The sequence below is a fragment of the Oncorhynchus keta genome, chromosome 24 (assembly GCF_023373465.1).
Source record: "Oncorhynchus keta strain PuntledgeMale-10-30-2019 chromosome 24, Oket_V2, whole genome shotgun sequence".
NCBI classification, from domain to species: domain Eukaryota; kingdom Metazoa; phylum Chordata; class Actinopteri; order Salmoniformes; family Salmonidae; genus Oncorhynchus; species Oncorhynchus keta.
In genome coordinates this window covers 17,803,013-17,810,080 of record NC_068444.1, presented here as the reverse complement: position 1 = coordinate 17,810,080, position 7,068 = coordinate 17,803,013, and positions in this window count along the sequence as shown.

The following is a 7,068-nucleotide window of genomic DNA, read 5'->3' as shown; positions in this document are numbered from 1 at the left end:
GCAGGTTGTGGAAGGTACTACAACGTGTTGAGGTAGGGGAAGGTTGAGGAAGGTACTATAACATGTTGAGGTAGGGGCAGGTTGTGGAAGGTACAACAACGTGTTGAGGTAGGGGCAGGTTGTGGAAGGTACTGTACTACAACGTGTTGAGGTAGGGGCACGTTGTGGAAGGTACTACAACGTGTTGAGGTAGGGGCAGGTTGTGGAAGGTACTACAACGCGTTTAGGTTGGGGCAGGGTGTGGAAGGTACTACAACGTGCTGAGGTAGGGGCAGGGTGTGGAAGGTACTACAACGTGCTGAGGAAGGGGCAGGTTGTGGAAGGTACTACAACGTGTTGAGGTAGGGGCAGGGTGTGGAAGGTACTACAACGTGTTGAGGTAGGGGAAGGTTGAGGAAGGTACTATAACGTGTTGAGGTAGGGGAAGGTTGAGGAAGGTACTATAATGTGTTGAGGTAGGGGCAGGTTGTGGAAGGTAATGTACTACAACGTGTTGAGGTCGGGGCAGGTTGTGGAAGGTACTACAACGTGTTGAGGTAGGGGAAGGTTGAGGAAGGTACTATAACATGTTGAGGTAGGGGGAGGTTGTGGAAGGTACAACAACGTGTTGAGGTAGGGGCAGGTTGTGGAAGGTACTACAACGTGTTGAGGTAGGGGCAGGTTGTGAAAGGTACTACAACGTGCTGAGGTAGGGGCAGGGTGTGGAAGGTACTACAACGTGCTGAGGAAGGGGCAGGTTGTGGAAGGTACTTTAACGTGTTGAGGTAGTGGCAGGGTGTGGAAGGTAATACAACGTGTTTAGACAGGGGCAGGTTGTGGAAGGTACGACAACGTGTTGAGGTCGGGGCAGGTTGTGGAAGGTACTACAACGTGTTGAGGTAGGGGCAGGTTTTGGAAGGTACTACAAGTGTTGAGATAGGGGCAGGTTTTGGAAGGTACTACAAGTGTTGAGATAGGGGAAGATTGTGGAAGGTACTACGTGTTGAGGTAGGGGAAGGTTGTGGAAGACACGACAATGTACTATAATGTGTTGAGGTAGGGGAAGGTTGAGGAAGATACTACAATGTACTATAATGTGTTGAGGTACAGGAAGGTTGTGGAAGACACTACAATGTACTATAATGCGTTGAGATAGGGAAGGTTAAGGAAGACACTTCAATGTACGACAACGTGTTGAGGTAGGGGCAGGTTGTGGAAGGTACTACAACGTGTTGAGGTAGGGAAGGTTGAGGAAGGTACTATAACGTGTTGAGGTAGGGGCAGGTTGTGGAAGGTAATGTACTACAACGTGTTGAGGTCGGGGAAGGTTGTGGAAGGTACTACAATGTGTAAAGGTAGGGGCAGGTTGTGGAAGGTACTACAACATGTTGAGGTAGGGGAAGGTTGTGGAAGGTACTACAACGTGTTGATGTAGGGGAAGGTTGAGGATGGTACTACAACGTGTTGAGGTAGGGTAAGGTTGAGGAAGGTACTACAACGTGTTGAGATAGGGGCAGGTTGTGGAAGGTACTACAACGTGTTGAGGTAGGGGCAGGTTGTGGAAGGTACTACAACGTGTTGAGGTAGGGGAAGGTTGAGGAAGGTACTATAACATGTTGAGGTAGGGGCAGGTTGTGGAAGGTACAACAACGTGTTGAGGTAGGGGCAGGTTGTGGAAGGTACTGTACTACAACGTGTTGAGGTAGGGGCACGTTGTGGAAGGTACTACAACGTGTTGAGGTAGGGGCAGGTTGTGGAAGGTACTACAACGCGTTTAGGTTGGGGCAGGGTGTGGAAGGTACTACAACGTGCTGAGGTAGGGGCAGGGTGTGGAAGGTACTACAACGTGCTGAGGAAGGGGCAGGTTGTGGAAGGTACTACAACGTGTTGAGGTAGGGGCAGGGTGTGGAAGGTACTACAACGTGTTGAGGTAGGGAAGGTTGAGGAAGGTACTATAACGTGTTGAGGTAGGGAAGGTTGAGGAAGGTACTATAATGTGTTGAGGTAGGGGCAGGTTGTGGAAGGTAATGTACTACAACGTGTTGAGGTCGGGGCAGGTTGTGGAAGGTACTACAACGTGTTGAGGTAGGGAAGGTTGAGGAAGGTACTATAACATGTTGAGGTAGGGGGAGGTTGTGGAAGGTACAACAACGTGTTGAGGTAGGGCCAGGTTGTGGAAGGTACTACAACGTGTTGAGGTAGGGGCAGGTTGTGGAAGGTACTACAACGTGTTGAGGTAGGGGCAGGTTGTGAAAGGTACTACAACGTGCTGAGGTAGGGGCAGGGTGTGGAAGGTACTACAACGTGCTGAGGAAGGGGCAGGTTGTGGAAGGTACTTTAACGTGTTGAGGTAGTGGCAGGGTGTGGAAGGTAATACAACGTGTTTAGACAGGGGCAGGTTGTGGAAGGTACGACAACGTGTTGAGGTCGGGGCAGGTTGTGGAAGGTACTACAACGTGTTGAGGTAGGGGCAGGTTTTGGAAGGTACTACAAGTGTTGAGATAGGGGCAGGTTTTGGAAGGTACTACAAGTGTTGAGATAGGGGAAGATTGTGGAAGGTACTACGTGTTGAGGTAGGGGAAGGTTGTGGAAGACACGACAATGTACTATAATGTGTTGAGGTAGGGGAAGGTTGAGGAAGATACTACAATGTACTATAATGTGTTGAGGTACGGGAAGGTTGTGGAAGACACTACAATGTACTATAATGTGTTGAGATAGGGGAAGGTTAAGGAAGACACTTCAATGTACGACAACGTGTTGAGGTAGGGGCAGGTTGTGGAAGGTACTACAACGTGTTGAGGTAGGGGAAGGTTGAGGAAGGTACTATAACGTGTTGAGGTAGGGGCAGGTTGTGGAAGGTAATGTACTACAACGTGTTGAGGTCGGGGAAGGTTGTGGAAGGTACTACAATGTGTAAAGGTAGGGGCAGGTTGTGGAAGGTACTACAACATGTTGAGGTAGGGGAAGGTTGTGGAAGGTACTACAACGTGTTGATGTAGGGGAAGGTTGAGGATGGTACTACAACGTGTTGAGGTAGGGTAAGGTTGAGGAAGGTACTACAACGTGTTGAGATAGGGGCAGGTTGTGGAAGGTACTACAACGTGTTGAGGTAGGGGCAGGGTGTGGAAGGTACTACAACGTGTTGAGGTAGGGGCACGTTGTGGAAGTTACTACAACGCGTTTAGGTAGGGGCAGGGTGTGGAAGGTACTACAACGTGCTGAGGTAGGGGCAGGGTGTGGAAGGGACTACAACGTGCTGAGGTAGGGGCAGGTTGTGGAAGGTACGACAACGTGTTGAGGTAGGGGCAGGTTGTGGAAGGTACTGTACTACAACGTGTTGAGGTAGGGGCAGGGTGTGGAAGGTACTGTACTACAACGTGCTGAGGTAGGGGCAGGGTGTGGAAGGTACTACAACGTGTTGAGGTAGGGGCAGGTTGTGGAAGGTACTACAACGTGTTGAGGTAGGGGTAGGTTGTGGAAGGTACTACAACGTGTTGAGGTAGGGGCAGGTTGTGGAAGGTACTACAATGTGTTGAGATAGGGGAAGATTGTGGAAAGTACTACAACGTGTTGAGGTAGGGGAAGGTTGTGTAAGACACTACAATGTACTATAATGTGTTGAGGTAGGGGAAGGTTGTGGAAGACACTACAATGTACTATAATGTGTTGAGGTAGGGGAAGGTTGAGGAAGACACTACAATGTACTATAATGTGTTGAGGTAGGGGAAGGTTGTGGAAGGTACTACAATGTGTTGAGTTAGGGGCAGGTTTTGGAAGGTACTACAAGTGTTGAGATAGGGGAAGATTGTGGAAGGTACTACAACGTGTTGAGGTAGGGGAAGGTTGTGGAAGACACTACAATGTACTATAATGTGTTGAGGTAGGGGAAAGTTGAGGAAGACACTACAATGTACTATAATGTGTTGAGGTAGGGGAAGGTTTTGGAAGACACTACAGTGTACTACAACGTGTTGATGTAGGGGCAGGTTGTGGAAGGTACTACAACGTGTTGAGGTAGGGGCAGGTTGTGGAAGGTAATGTACTACAACGTGTTGAGGTCGGGGAAGGTTGTGGAAGGTACTACAATGTGTAAAGGTAGGGGCAGGTTGTGGAAGGTACTACAATGTGTTGAGGTAGGGGAAGGTTGTGGAAGGTACTACAATGTGTTGAGGTAGGGAAGGTTGAGGAAGGTACTACAACGTGTTGAGGTAGGGGAAGGTTGAGGAAGGTACTATAACGTGTTGAGGTAGGGGCAGGTTGTGGAAGGTAATGTACTACAACGTGTTGAGGTCGGGGAAGGTTGTGGAAGGTACTACAATGTGTAAAGGTAGGGGCAGGTTGTGGAAGGTACTACAACATGTTGAGGTAGGGAAGGTTGTGGAAGGTACTACAACGTGTTGATGTAGGGAAGGTTGAGGATGGTACTACAACGTGTTGAGGTAGGGTAAGGTTGAGGAAGGTACTACAACGTGTTGAGGTAGGGGCAGGTTTTGGAAGGTACTACAAGTGTTGAGATAGGGGCAGGTTTTGGAAGGTACTACAAGTGTTGAGATAGGGGAAGATTGTGGAAGGTACTACGTGTTGAGGTAGGGGAAGGTTGTGGAAGACACGACAATGTACTATAATGTGTTGAGGTAGGGGAAGGTTGAGGAAGATACTACAATGTACTATAATGTGTTGAGGTACGGGAAGGTTGTGGAAGACACTACAATGTACTATAATGTGTTGAGATAGGGGAAGGTTAAGGAAGACACTTCAATGTACGACAACGTGTTGAGGTAGGGGCAGGTTGTGGAAGGTACTACAACGTGTTGAGGTAGGGGAAGGTTGAGGAAGGTACTATAACGTGTTGAGGTAGGGGCAGGTTGTGGAAGGTAATGTACTACAACGTGTTGAGGTCGGGGAAGGTTGTGGAAGGTACTACAATGTGTAAAGGTAGGGGCAGGTTGTGGAAGGTACTACAACATGTTGAGGTAGGGGAAGGTTGTGGAAGGTACTACAACGTGTTGATGTAGGGGAAGGTTGAGGATGGTGCTACAACGTGTTGAGGTAGGGTAAGGTTGAGGAAGGTACTACAACGTGTTGAGATAGGGGCAGGTTGTGGAAGGTACTACAACGTGTTGAGGTAGGGGCAGGGTGTGGAAGGTACTACAACGTGTTGAGGTAGGGGCACGTTGTGGAAGTTACTACAACGCGTTTAGGTAGGGGCAGGGTGTGGAAGGTACTACAACGTGCTGAGGTAGGGGCAGGGTGTGGAAGGGACTACAACGTGCTGAGGTAGGGGCAGGTTGTGGAAGGTACGACAACGTGTTGAGGTAGGGGCAGGTTGTGGAAGGTACTGTACTACAACGTGTTGAGGTAGGGGCAGGGTGTGGAAGGTACTGTACTACAATGTGCTGAGGTAGGGGCAGGGTGTGGAAGGTACTACAACGTGTTGAGGTAGGGGCAGGTTGTGGAAGGTACTACAACGTGTTGAGGTAGGGGTAGGTTGTGGAAGGTACTACAACGTGTTGAGGTAGGGGCAGGTTGTGGAAGGTACTACAATGTGTTGAGATAGGGAAGATTGTGGAAAGTACTACAACGTGTTGAGGTAGGGAAGGTTGTGTAAGACACTACAATGTACTATAATGTGTTGAGGTAGGGAAGGTTGTGGAAGACACTACAATGTACTATAATGTGTTGAGGTAGGGAAGGTTGAGGAAGACACTACAATGTACTATAATGTGTTGAGGTAGGGAAGGTTGTGGAAGGTACTACAATGTGTTGAGGTAGGGGCAGGTTTTGGAAGGTACTACAAGTGTTGAGATAGGGAAGATTGTGGAAGGTACTACAACGTGTTGAGGTAGGGGAAGGTTGTGGAAGACACTACAATGTACTATAATGTGTTGAGGTAGGGGAAAGTTGAGGAAGACACTACAATGTACTATAATGTGTTGAGGTAGGGGAAGGTTTTGGAAGACACTACAGTGTACTACAACGTGTTGATGTAGGGGCAGGTTGTGGAAGGTACTACAACGTGTTGAGGTAGGGGCAGGTTGTGGAAGGTAATGTACTACAACGTGTTGAGGTCGGGGAAGGTTGTGGAAGGTACTACAATGTGTAAAGGTAGGGGCAGGTTGTGGAAGGTACTACAATGTGTTGAGGTAGGGGAAGGTTGTGGAAGGTACTACAATGTGTTGAGGTAGGGGAAGGTTGAGGAAGGTACTACAACGTGTTGAGGTAGGGGAAGGTTGTGGAAGGTACTACAATGTGTTGAGGGAGGGGAAGGTTGTGGAAGGTACTGCAATGTGTTGAGGTAGGGGAAGGTTGTGGAAGGTACTACAATGTGTTGAGGTAGGGGAAGGTTGTGGAAGGTACTACAACGTGTTGAGTTAGGGGCAGGTTGCGGAAGGTACTACAATGTGTTGAGGTAGGGGCAGGTTTTGCAAGGTACTGTACTACAACGTGTTTAGACAGGGGCAGGTTGTGGAAGGTACTACAACGTGTTGAGGTAGGGGCAGGGTGTGGAAGGTACTACAACGTGTTGAGGTAGGGTCACGTTGTGGAAGGTACTACAACGTGTGGAGGTCGGGGCAGGTTGTGGAAGGTACTACAACGTGTTGAGGTAGGGGCAGGGTGTGGAAGGTACTACAACGTGTTGAGGCAGGGGCAGGGTGTGGAAGGTACTACAACGTGTTGAGGTTGGGGCAGGTTGTGGAAGGTACTACAACGTGTTGAGGTAGGGGCAGGGTGTGGAAGGTACTACAACGTGTTGAGGTAGGGGCACGTTGTGGAAGGTACTACAACGTGTGGAGGTCGGGGCAGGTTGTGGAAGGTACTACAACGTGTTGAGGTAGGGGCAGGGTGTGGAAGGTACTACAACGTGTTGAGGTAGGGGCAGGGTGTGGAAGGTACTACAACGTGTTGAGGTAGGGGCAGGGTGTGGAAGGTACTACAACGTGTTGAGGTAGGGGCAGGGTGTGGAAGGTACTACAACGTGTGGAGGTCGGGGCAGGTTGTGGAAGGTACTACAATGTGTTGAGATAGGGGAAGATTGTGGAAGGTACTACAACGTGTTGAGGTAGGGGCAGGGTGTGGAAGGTACAG